Source organism: Perognathus longimembris, chromosome 13 (assembly GCF_023159225.1).
Source record: "Perognathus longimembris pacificus isolate PPM17 chromosome 13, ASM2315922v1, whole genome shotgun sequence".
Classification (NCBI taxonomy): Eukaryota; Metazoa; Chordata; class Mammalia; order Rodentia; family Heteromyidae; genus Perognathus; species Perognathus longimembris.
Genome location: NC_063173.1, coordinates 11,957,364 through 11,969,287, shown reverse-complemented (window position 1 = coordinate 11,969,287; position 11,924 = coordinate 11,957,364).

Here is an 11,924-nt window from a genome sequence, read left to right as displayed (position 1 = left end):
TAAACTCACATTGTTTTAGCAGTGTCTGGGAATGAGTAGGTGGAGGAGGGGCGGCTCTCAGCTTGGGAGACCCAGGCTCTGACTCTGCCTCCTCTGTCACTGGTCCAACTAAAGCCACATCACTGCCTTCCTCCCAGCCTCAGTGGTTCTAGCTGACACCATCGTTCCCAGGAGACCTAAAGAGGCCCCCAGCAGAGCCAAAGCCTGCTCTGTATACTGTTGTCTCTGGGATAGGCCATAAGGAAAAGAGCAAACAGCACTTGCCTAGTGGCTCCTGCCCTTGCCAGGCCCCAATAATAGTATCTCACAGATAGGAGGCAATGAGGTACTAAACCTCTCATGTTTACCATCTAGCCCAGCAGGGGAAGATAAGGCTGAGGTGACAGCGGGAGGGGGGGGTGGCTGGGAGGGCAAGGGAACAGAAGGACTTCTCCACCCCAGAGTACTGATCTGAGGGACAGAAAGAACCCCAGGAAGGTACACATCATACCAATCAAACTATCACTCACATCTGAACACAGATTAACTCAGACCGAATCCCTTGGGCTCATCCTAAATTCAGCCCCCGCTAGCTGTCCAGCACACAGGCAGAGACTATCTCTCCACCCTCATGACTTTGCCCTTGCAAGCCTCCCTCCCCCAGGTATTTTTATGTCCCTGGCTCTAAGGCTCTTGACAGCCTCTAGAACATGACAAAGTAGATCCGTTCCCTGTTTCCAAACACCCTGAGCAGCAGAGATAAAGCCTATAGCTCAGAGTGAAGTCAGGAAGTGGGGACAGGTTTAGGGAAAGAGTCTCTAGAAGAGCCTTGTAAGTGATCACAGCCTAGTTGTGGACCTGGGTTCAAATCCTGGCTCGGTCCCTTCTTATCTATATGATCAGAAGCGAGTGATGTGGTGTCTCTGAGCTTGTTTCCACATCTGGAATAATATTATACCCTAAGAATTATTGTAATGAAGAGTTGCATATATTCTAGTTTACCAAACTTATCACCAGATAGGTATCCCAAACTATAACTGGAAGTAGGGTAGGGTAGGAAGGAATACACTGTCCAGAAAAGTATAGTCAAATCAAAATATTAAGGTAACATCTTGATATGATTGGTAAGATTATCATAAAAGAGTAGACCACAGAACTAGGTAACAGTGGCTCACACTTGTAATCCTACCTACTCAGTAGATTGAGATCTGAGGTAGTTCAAAGCCAGCCCAGGCAAAAAAGTTCATGAGATTCTTATCTCCAATTAACCACAAAAAGCTGGAAGTGGAGCTGTGGCTCAAATGGTAGCGAGCTAGCCTTGAGCACAAAACCTCAGGGGCAGAATTCAAGCTCCAGGATCAGAAAAAAAAAAATTAGACCACAGAAAATGCTAGAAAAACATGACACCTGCCACGCTAATTTTACCCACTGCTCAAGAGCCTAGCCTCTCCACACAAGGTCGATGAGATGCCTCTGTGAGCCCCTGGCTCCTGTCTGGGTGGGTGGTGTGTGTGTGTGTGTGTGTGTGTGTGTGTGTGTGTGTGTGTGTGTGTATGTGTGTGTGTGTGTTAGCATATATATGGGAAGGTGCTTAGTAAGCTGAGAAGCTCACAAGGGTGTGAGGAATCATTACCCAGGGTGCAGAAAGAATATGGCTAAGGGCCATAGAAGGCCTGGAATCGCACTGCAAGCCAGAACCTTAGGGGGACCTCCTGTGACTCTTGGACTGGGGAGCCCAAGAGGGATCTAGAGTTTCACACAACCTTTGTCCCCAAGAGCTACTGGAGCAGGGGTCACCGGGCATTTGCCTGGTCCCTAACACTCTTCAACTCTCTGTACCAACCTAAAGACCCTCAGGATACTGTCTTCTAACTTCGCTGCTACACGTGGAGAGAACCAAGGCTAGCTAGCAAAGACAAGCAGAGATGAAAACCCAAGTCTCCCCACTTCTAACCTTGCCCCCGTCCCATTACATACTACCCCTTGCACTTGAAGTGGGGACTGTGGCAAGTGACCACCTTCTCCCAGCAACCAGTGCGTTCAGGACAGTGAGAGCCTACAAGTCTTGACTCTTTTTTTTTTTTTTTTTTTGCCAGTCATGGGTCTTGAACTCAGGGCCTGGGCATTGTCCCTGAGCTTCTTTATGCTCAAGGCTTGCACTCTACCACTTGGGCTGCAGCACCACTTCTGGCTTTTTCAACTCATGTGGTACGGAGGAATCGAACCCAGGGCTTCATGCATGCTGGGCAAGTACTCTACCACTAAGCCACATTCCCAGCCAGTCTTGACTCTTTTTTTTTTTTTTTGCCAGCCCTGGGGCTTGAACTCAGGGCCTGAGCACTGTCCATGGTTTCTTTTTGCTCAAGGATAGCACTCTACCACTTGAGCCACAGCGCCACCTCTGGCTATCATCCGTATATGTGGTGCTGAGGAATCGAACCCAGGGCTTCATGTATATGAGGCGAGCACTCTACCACTAGGCCACATTCCTGGCCCAGTCTTGACTCTTTCTTAGGTCACTTACTCACCATCTAGCCAGCTGGATCTCCCTTCTGGGAGATGAGAAGATGCCACACTGGCCCCTTCTCCCCTGCCCCCTCCACAGTGGTAACCCTGCCTGCCAGCTTGGGTGGAACAGTTCTCAGGTTGTCCTGGGCAACTGGGCAGTATCCTGAGGGCACTGTTCTAGAAGATAGGATGTGACTTGTGTGATGTCATGAGGAAGAAGCAGAATGGGGTGGGGTTCTACCTGCCCTCAGGAGGGAGCAGGGCACACTGGCTTGGTCTTGAGAGGGGTGTGTCCTTTACAGTGGCAGTAGGAGCTGTGGTCCAGTCCCACATGGTCCTGGATCTGTTTACCCAGGGTGAGTCTCATGGTTCTCTTGGCCTCACTGAGCAAACAGCTCAAACCTGCCTGCTAGAGACTCAGAAAGTCATAGCCACTAACCCAGTCAGTGAGCATCCATTTCCTTACTCCTCCTGGTGACACGGTCACAGACACATATCAACACCCCGAGGTCTTGTCACAGCCCCAGACAGATGCCCACTATGTTCATCACATACATGGCCAGCCTGACACAGGCACATATATGGTCACAGACCACAGAGTGAAGATGCCAGGTCAAAACACAGGATAAGCTGGGTACTGGTGGCTGACACCTGTAATCCTAGCTACACACACAGGAGGCTGGGATCTAAGGATCATGGTTCAAAACCAGCCTGGGCAGGAAAGCCTGTGAGACTCTTATCTCCAATTAACCACCAGAAAGCCACAAGTGGTGGCTGTAGCTCAAGTGGGAGAGCACTAGCCTTGAGCAAAAGAACTCAGGAAAAGCACCTAGACCCTGAATTCAAGCCCCATGGCTGACCAAAAACAAACAAAAAAAAAGAAAAGCACAGGATGCCTCGTGACACCTAAATTTCAGACATGTAATAAATGTTTTTTTCTTTTATTTCCTTTTTTGGTATTTCTTGAGACACAGTCTTTGGGAAGCCCAGGCTGGATTCCAACTCTTGAACCTCCCGCCTCAGGCACCTGAATATTGGGATTACAGGCATATATCACCATGCCTGCCATGCAGAGTGTTTTTAACTCCATCTCACATATTTGATGAATCTGGCACATCACATCCTAGGTACTGCCACACCCACACCACCAAATATTGAAGCACCAGAGTCACACACCAGTTCCCACAGAGACTTCAGGCACTTGCTGTGACAGGAATGTGCACACTATACACACATCAGTGGTGCACGAGCTGTCCCGTGTGTGTGTGTGTGTGTGTGTGTGTCTGTGCATGTGCATACATGTGTGTGCATGGTTCTGCACATCGATTCTGTGAGAAGGTGCTGGGCGAGGATGGGTCTACCATACTCATGCTGTCTCATCTTCATAACCACCAGACAGATGGTTGAACAGAGCCCATCAGTCCTGTTTGATAGATACAGCCAGGCCAGGCTGTGTCCCTGGGTACTCCCAAGGATTCAGGCCAGCAAGCATTCAGAGGAACCTCTCACCTCGGAGGATGGCCTTCTGTTCTTTCCCATTACCCAGGGGTGATGTGAGCTTTCTCCAGAGGCTCTGCCTAGTTCCAGGTGATAAAAACTGCCATGAGTCAGGGCCTACGGCTTTGTTTGGAGTTCCTGCCCAGCCTGAGCACAAAACCAGGAGAGAGCCTGGGGTCAGCCGTTGGATCTGTGTCTCTGACAGGAAATCCCAGGGCTCCTGCAAGGCTGCATTGACTCAGCAAAGGGACTGAGGATGGAACTGAGTTCCAGGAGGCAGCAGGGCTCAACAGACATTGTCTGCAAGGGTCTCCGCATGCAGGCATGGGGTGGCATCCAGGTTCTGCTCAAGTACTGCCTACCTGTACTTCACTAGGCCTGCGTTCCTGTCAGCATGGCAATGACCAGAGGAATCTACAGGGCTGAGGCTGCAGGGCACAGGAAAAGGATCCATCAGTTGTGAAGTTCTGCACATATCTGTCTATGTGTGTGTGTGTGTGTGTGTGTGTGTGTGTGTGTGTGTGTGTGTGTGTGTGTGTATTAGACTCCCCTCTTACCCCCATGCTCCACCCTGGGAGTGTCCTGGGCAGCAAAACTCTGCAAAGCCTACAGGGAAGCCTAGAGTGTTCATACTGGGCCTGGAGGATGGGCTGAGAAGGATGGGAGAGGAGCTGGGCAGATGAGAAAAAAGTATCCAGCTCAGCAGTCCAGGAAAATAGCTGGGGCCAGACAGCTTAGAACCTCATACTCAGCGTGTGGTCTCACACAACTCACTTAACCGCTCGTCTCTGTTGTCCCACTTCTAAGATGAGTAGCCTGATGGAGTGTTACAAAGCAACAGTGAGTTACTGCTTATGGAGTGCTTCAGCCCAGTGCCTAGCCCACAGTGAGTGCCAATAAATGCCATCAGTTCCCCTTTCCTGAGCCTCCTTTCCCTCAGGCCTGGCATCTCTCCACAAGGCAGGGCCTCCTTTCTTCCTCCTCCTTCTGACCTGAGCTAACCTGGCACCTGGAGAGGGTTGAGAGCGAAACCCAGATGGGTAGGGTGGGTGTTCCCCTCCCTCCTCCTCAATTCTGGAAAGAGCTGCAAAAGGCTTGGTGGTCCGCCTATGTGGGAGGCCTCAACGGCATTAGCCTTTGATGCCCTGTCCTCAGCGTGGGACAGCTGCTGGTGGAACAGCACGGGCCACGCTTAGCCACCAGCAGCCAGGGCTGAGCTGGCCCACCCCAGGGGGGCGGCTGGGCTGGTTCTCAGGACTCTGGGAAAAGCTGCTGAGGGTGGGCTTCCCTGGGGCTGAGGGCTTCCCTGGCCTAAGGTTTATTCTACGGTCAAAACTCCATTCCTGGACTAGATTTAGTTGCCATGGGGCACTGCTGTTCTGGGGACTCCTGCCAAGCGCTCCTTTGTACCCCTGGCACCCTGGGTCAGCAGGCATCTCCAAGTCCTCCCTCGGGGAGGCTGCCTCCTTCAGCACTGTCTAAATTTAGGACTTGGCTCTGACTCATCCTGAGACTGCTTTGCTCCCTCCTCCAGGAGTGTGCTCCCACGGTATTTTTACCCTTTGCTGACTCAGATTGATTAGTAGGACCCCGGAATCCCCCCTCGCATGGGCCCCAGGCAGTACTGTGCTTCTCTCCTACCACTTCCCATACTTCTCTCTCCTCAACTTCTCCCACCACCTCAACAAGAGCTCAGGGACCAGGATGAAGGTGGCCACAAAAGCACTTGCTCCAGCCCGACTGCTTGTGGGGGAAGGGGAGGTGGAGCCAAGCACTGCCCCTTCTTCTTAGGCTGCCAAGCAGGGCCCTGGCTGAATGAGACGTCTCCATTCTGGACTACACTCCCTCCCTCTTTTGTGCGGGGATCCCTGTGGGTTACCTTAATTGGGCTGCTCCTCTTCTGGAAATACGGAGTTTCAGTCAGGCTTCCACTAGGGAGGCTTGGACCAAAATGGAAATTATCACTGGGTTTTGTCTCCATCTTCAAGCAGGGTGAGATGCCTCAGTGCTGAGTGAGGTATCTGATACCTAGTGAGTCCTGCTTCCCTCTCTGTTTCACCACCCTTCCTACCCCAACTCTGGTTCCTTTCAAGGGATCTGGAATCTGTGGATCTTCGGTAACCTTCCTGGACTTCTGCCCTGTACCAAGGAAGAGTCACACAATTCCGCGCTCTGATGGCGCTGGAATGAGCCCAACGTCTAGCTCTGGTCTGCCCAGGGCTATAATATGCAACTTGGGGCAAGTCACCCTAACTTTGACCATGGTGAGCATGAGACATCTCTTCTCTGCTAGGCTCCCCATGCTAGAGAAGATGGGGGCCTGGGCCACCAAGAAATGTAAGCATGGGGGCATGGGTACTGCAGATAAGCAAAAGATAAGATAGAGGTACTGCAGATAAGCAAAACCTCATCTACAGCCTGCCTCAACCTGTCTTCCCCAGAAACAAGGGTGGCCAGCATTTATGTAGTTCTTCCCATGTGCCTGGTGTGGTTCAATGAATTAGACAGTTCTCAACTCATTTAATTTATAGTTACACCTCAAGACAGACCAGGATAGGATTTGCCATCCCCACAGACAATTGGAAGGCTCAGATGGAGAGGGTCAGTGAATGGTGAAAAACCAGGGCTGACGGCAATGCTGGCTTTTATTCACTATCCCTAAAGAAGCACTATTCAAAGTATACATTAGACACTCGTAAATGTTTGATGAAGATGGTGGATCACTGCCATGCAATGGAAAGATCTTTATCTTATTCCAGTTCTATCCTAGCTCCCGTATGTCAGTAAGAGAGTCTTTTTCCTTCTTCAGCCTCAGTTTCCCTGGCTGAAAAATAAAAGTTATGTGAAAGTTAAAGAATATTTGGAGGTGAGTAGGATTTTGGATTTCAATGTCTACAAACACTTTTCCTGATTTCTGAGAAGGCCCCATCCGCAATCAGACCTCAGGGTCTCCTAGCCCCCTACCCCAAAGAGCTCCCAGAATCCCTAAAGGCCTCCAGAAACAGCTGCATATAATCCAGCCCTTCAACTACAAAGGACAGAGAAAGCTTCACTTCCCAAGAGGGCGTGGCCATGGTGCCATCTCCCCGCTTGCTCCAGTGGCTCTAAGGCCACAGCTCAACATACAACACTTCCTCCCCTCCCTACCCAGGTCACAGCCCCAGCTAGAGTCACCTGAGCACCAGTGCCTCCTAGATTCAGAAACAGACCAATGCTACCCCCCCCCCCTTTCAAACTGTGTTCCCTTACTACTGATCCCTTATCTGTCATATTTGGACCACTAATCTTAAGAAGTGGAATCTGTACAGCTCCAGCAGCATTGTTCCCTTCCTGTAGAATTTTCCAGGTCTCCTCAGCATTCGGCTTCTTGTGTTCATCCCAGGGAGCAAGGCCCTCCTCCATCAGGCTGAGGTTGGAGGGGAGAAGCATTGCAACTGTACCTCTCCTAAGCCCTCTAAGCACAGGCCTTCTATAAGCCTACATCCGACAGATACTGGTCCTTGAGGTGCAAGGCCCAAAGGCAGAAGGACTGGACTCTAGCCCTTGTTCCCACATTACTGAGATCTGGAGCCAGTTCCTTCTCCCGTTGAGGCCCTCAGGTTTGCAATTTGCAGAAAGAGAAAATGACTCTCTCAGTCTCCAATGACCAGACTGTAATAATCTTTTGCCTTCATAGGCTGATTTGAGAATTTTGTTTTCATCCCTGGATCTCATGTGATCCTCTCAACTATCTAATCCTGTCTATAAACGAGATAGCTTTAAGTTCCCAAGGAAACCGAATTACCAAAGTCATACACAGCAAGTGAGAAGCAGAGGCTGGGCCGACTCCTCCCGGGTCTCTGGTCCTTGACCCTCAAGTAATGCTTCCATTCCAGCTGTGTACCCTTCTCTGACCTGCTGTCCCCTTTTGTAAAAGGCCCGAATGAGGATCGAATTAGGAGAGACAATGAGGAAGGCTGTGCTTTGCACACCGTGGGAGAGAAGCACAGCCCGTTACCGGGGTGTCTCCCCACGAGTGGATCCCAGGGTGGTCTGGCCGCGCAGGCGCTCCGCGATGTTTACCGAGACCACAAGGCCTCCCTCAGTCTGCGCACGCGCTTCGCGGCCAGGGAGCGTGTCCCCAGGCTCCGGCGGACGGTCTTCGGGCAGTCCGAACACCCGGGAGGCTGCTGCCGGCCTCTCAGCGCTGCTTTCCAGTGCTGGGGTTGGCTCCGCGTGCGTGGAGGCATCTCTTCAGCCCCGGACCCGCAGGAGGCACAGCCGGGCCACCACCCTCCCTCTCAGAAGGACTCGGTCGGTTGGAGCCCCAGGCGCCAGTTCTGCAGTCCGTCGCCACTGGAACGGCTAGAGCAATGCCGCATGGGTTTTGTAGTCCGTGGCTTTGGTTTCTTTGGGGCCGGAGCATTGCAAAGAAACTACGATCCCCAGAAGTCCAAGGGTCAGAGCAGCAGAAGGGCCCGCGCGGTGCATGTTGGGAGATGGAGTTTGGAAAAGAGAATGTTTGAGGCGGCTGGGAAACCTGTCTCATCAAAAGATCCAGCGTTTTGACAACAGACTTCTTTTCAAATGGTATTTCCACTGGTTTGGGTCAGCGACCTTACATTATGTATCTAAAACCAAACAACTACTAAACATAAAGAGGTCTAGAATAGACCTATCAGTGGATAGCTCAACAGCTATGTACACAGGATCATATAAGAGGAGGATAAGCAAAAACAACTCCAAGAGAAGGACACAGGAGGATTCTATTGCTGATATTACATTTAAAGTTCTAGGTGAATTTCCTTTGGCGTATGCTACGTGGTTACTGTATATGATTTTGGTACACTGGATATTGTACATATGCCTACCTGATCTACGAAAGGGAAAGAAAAATGAGGGTGTAAGATATCACAAGAAATGTACTCGCTGCCTTATTATATAACTGTACCCCTTTTGCACAACACCTTGTCAACAAAATTTAATTAATAAAAAAAATCTAGCGTTTTGAACCTGGGCTGGTTATGTTTGTGTTAGACATGGCTAGCCTAAGGACACAGTGGCATCATTAGGGCTTGTGTCTAAGAAGCAATCCTACTCATTAGCTGATTGCATATTACACAGGACTGTATCCCTATCACTCTTTGGAGAGAATAAGCACACAGGCCTGAGCCTCTTATTTTACTGCTGTTACTTGGAACTTTTTTTTTTCCTTCACAAGTAGAAATGTTCTGCTTCTGCCCCATCTAATATGGCAGCTATTCGTCTGAGGCTAATGAACATCTGACAAGTGGCCAAATGCCAGGAAGAATTTTTTTGATTTTGATTTTTTTAACTGAGCCCCATTGTACACCTGTAATCCTAGCAGGGAGGTGAAGGCAGGAGGATGGAGAGTTGGAGGCTAGCCTGTGAAATGGAGCGACCCCTGAAAAGCAACCAGACCACGCTTTGTCTCAAACCAAGGTTCGTTTATTGAGCAAAATGACCAGCCGAGGTTAACCCAGCTCGGGAGTGAGTAGCCCTGAATCTCAGTAGGAGGGGATTTATAAAGGCAAGCAAGATGATTCACAGAAGCAGAATTTAGCAGTTAATGTTTACAGCAAGCGAGTGAGCAAGCAAGCACTTTTACAGAAGCCAAAAGGTCGCAGTTAGCTTTATCTTAACAAAGAACAGGTATGGTCATCTCCTGTTGTTCTCCCTTTGTGGTGTAGCTGCAGTCTATTGTTCATTGGGGAGGCGGATTCTGGGAAGGCAATTTGGTAAATGATAAATCTTAGGAGGCCATTCTGGTCCGCCTGGTGTTTGCAGGAGTTATAATGAAAAATTCCCTGAAAGCAAGATGTGAATAGGAGAGGTGCGGTCATTCCAAGAATGGTGCAGGTTTAGAAACTACTATGTTTCAAACACTAAAACTCCAGGCATCCCAGTTCTAGGGCACCTTAGGAATCCACGCTCACACTTCATTTCACCTGGACCACCTAGCAAGCCCTCTTCTCAAAAGCCAAGGAGTTGCCAGGCACAGGTGGCTCACACCTGTAATCCTAGCTACTCAGGAGGTTGAGATCTGAGGATCAACATTAGAAACCTGCCTCAGCAGGAACGACTATGAGACTCCTCTCTCCAGTTAACCACTGGAAAGTCTGAAGTGGAGCTGTGGCTTGAGTGGTGGAGTGGGCACCTCGAGCAAAAAAGCTCAGTGATAGTGCCAAAGCCCTGATTCAAGCCCCAGGACTGGCATGTACACACACACACACACACACACACGCGTGCAGGTGTGGTTGCCAGGTATTGGTGGCTCAGGCCTGTAATCCTAGCTACTTAGGAGGCTGAGAACTGGGGATCAAGGTTTGAAGCAGCCAGGGCAGAAAGGCCTATGAAACTTTAGTGTCCAAATAACCACCAAAAAGTTAAATGTGGAGATGTAGTACCAGTGGCAAAGCACCAGCCTTGGGTGGAAAAGCCAATTGAGAGCCCTAGGACCCAAGTTCAAGGTCCAGTACTAAGACATACACACACACACACACACACACACACACACACACACACACACTAAAAAAACTAAGAGATGGACATGGGGCTTAATGAAAGAGCACTTGCCTATCCTGTGAAAGGTCCTACTTAATTGATACACTTTAAAATAATTTTAATTTAAGCATTTTTTTTTTTTTTTTTTTTTTTTGGCCAGTCCTGGGTCTTGGACTCGGGGCCTGAGCACTGTCCCTGGCTTCTTCCCACTCAAGGCTAGCACTCTGCCACTTGAGCCACAGCGCCCCTTCTGGCTGTTTTCCATATATGTGGTGCTGGGGAATCAAACTGAGAGCTTCATGTGTAGGAGGCAAGCACTCTTGCCACTAGGCCATATTCCCAGCCCTTTAAGCATTTTTAATTAGCCACCTACCATATTGGGTAGCTCAGTAAACTAGACTTATTTCTTATTTATATACTCAACACTAACAATAACACCCCTTGTTTTATAACATTCACATGTCAGTTTCTCTATTTACTCACAACATCAGTTTTTGTGGACTTTTCCCCCTCCATTGTTTGTCCCCTGAAACCTAAAAAAATTAGTTTGGACTATAAACATCTCTCTTGCTGTTCATTAGTCTGGAGTAACAGACACAGAGAAAGTCAGCTGTAAAATTAGCAGGAAATAGTATTCTTCCCCAGGACATACTGCAGCTATAAAATGTCATAATTGAAACAGATGGTAGAGTCTCGTCTCCCCTAGGAATTCTGGAGCAAGAGTCAAACATTGTCAGAGCTTTGTTAAAAACATTGTTAATGTGAACGGCAAGCTGTAATTTTCATTTAAATAAGCTATGATGTTGGGGGCTGGTATGATCTGCCTTCCTAATTGACAGCTAGACCATTCCCTGGTTCCCTGGCTGCTTTGGAAAGACTATCAGGCAGACAGCCTGCAGCACTACCCTCATGCCAGAACTGGCTGCTTGGAATACTCTATGAAATTACTTGAGGAAGCTACCAGACAACCACAGCCGCTTGCTGCAACAGTAGCAATAGAACCCTGACATAGATCCTGACCCAAGGCAGTGGTGGAAATGGAAGTGGCAACAATCACCATGATGGCAGCATAGTGGTAAGTGATGGGAAGCCAGGAGTAAGAAGCCAGGAATAAGGACTGTGGGCCTCTGTTTCTGGAGAAAAACAACAACAACCCTGGAACATTGGCTTCAACTCTCAAGCACTATGGATCCTGACATCCAAGTCCTAGCACTTGTTGCTGGGCAAAGGGTCCTGGCATCCAGGGCCTAAATGAGAGTACCAGCTCCAGAGAGTGCCACTTACTGCTGCTTGTTTTTGTATGAAGCTGAAGCTGGTTAAGGATTACAAAAACTGTCTCGAGCTAGGTAGTGAATTTTATTTCCAAGTTTAACTTTGGCCTAATTGTGGGACTCCAATCTGTAAAGATGTTACATAGCAAAATTACAAAACTTATA